This window comes from Orycteropus afer, unplaced genomic scaffold (genome assembly GCF_000298275.1).
Source record: "Orycteropus afer afer isolate SDZICR_OR568_19922 unplaced genomic scaffold, OryAfe1.0 scaffold00110, whole genome shotgun sequence".
In the NCBI taxonomy this organism is placed as follows: domain Eukaryota; kingdom Metazoa; phylum Chordata; class Mammalia; order Tubulidentata; family Orycteropodidae; genus Orycteropus; species Orycteropus afer.
The window spans coordinates 1,726,322-1,727,685 of NW_006921697.1; positions in this window are offsets into that span (position 1 = coordinate 1,726,322).

Genomic DNA, 1,364 nt, shown 5'->3' on the forward strand with positions numbered 1-1,364 from the left:
ATTAGCATGGGTCTGCACTTAATTAGCATGAGGGGGCTTCACAAGAGGAAGCTTGCCACTGCATGGGACTTTCCAGTCTGGGCGGGTTCTGTTACTTCCGTTGTCTTATCAGGCTGTCTCATCAGGGCTTGACACCCGGAGGAAGCTGCTAACTGAAATGTTGGTGGCTTGAGTTTGCTTCGGCCTAACACAAACTTCAATTCACCTACTTTGGTCATGTTTTCAAAAGGGACTAGTCTCTGAAGAAGGATATCATGCATAGTAAAGTAGAGGGTCAGTGAAAAAGGGGGAAGACCCTCACCAAAATGGATTGACAAGGTGAATGCAATGATGGACTCAAGCATAGCAAAGATTGTAGGAATGGTACAGGACCAAGTAGTGTATTGTTCTTGTTGGACATAGTGTTGCTATGAGTGGGAGCCAACTCAATGGCACCTAGCCACAAGAACAACAATAATATTCCCTTTTATGATTACACGCTAAAGATGTGACTTCTATGAATCAAAGGCAGTCTCTAGTGTTTTTATTCTTCTAGTTCCATGTGTGGACACAAAGAGTTTCTCAGTAAATTCTACTGTTGATTTTCTTTCAAATGTCCTGCTTCACAAGCATTGGTCCCACAGACATCTCTGATGGTGTCTATATAAATAACTCATAGAATTATTGTATACCTAATATTCAGATTGGGAGCTCTGGTAGCATAGTGCCTAAGGCATTTGACTGCTAACCAGAAGGCTGGTGGTTTAAACCCACCAGCTACTCCCCAGAAAGAAGGTTGAGCAATCTACTTCCGTAGTGATACTGCTTCGGAAACCCAAGGAGGGGTCGCTATGAGTCAGGTCTGACTCCACGGCAATGGTTACTTGTTTTGTTTTAATACTCAGCTTACTATAATAAAGTAGGCTTTCTTTACTCTTCTGAATTTGTGTGTTTTCCTTTAAATTTTCCTGAAAATTACTAGTCTCAATGATTTCTTTTATATTTTGGTTACTTCACTGCTAAAATAGATTGGTAGGTTCAAAGTGACAAATATAGACCTCACACACCGTTTGTGTGCAGGGAGATTAATATTTTATGCTATACATCTTTGAAAAACCTATGTGAGAGGAATTATTGTTCTCATACTTAAAATAAGGGAAATGTGTATTAGAAAGTCTGAACATTGAGTCCACATTACTCAACAGTAGGTAAGATTTGAACTGACCCTAAAACTCCCTCCACTTAGTCAAGTTGCAGAGAAGATTTGTTCATTAAAAAGGAGATATCTGGAGGCGGGGCAAGATGGCGGACTAGGCAGAAGGATTGCACAGACCCTCTTCAACAAAGAAAAGGGAAACCAATTAACACAGACACAGAAGATAATC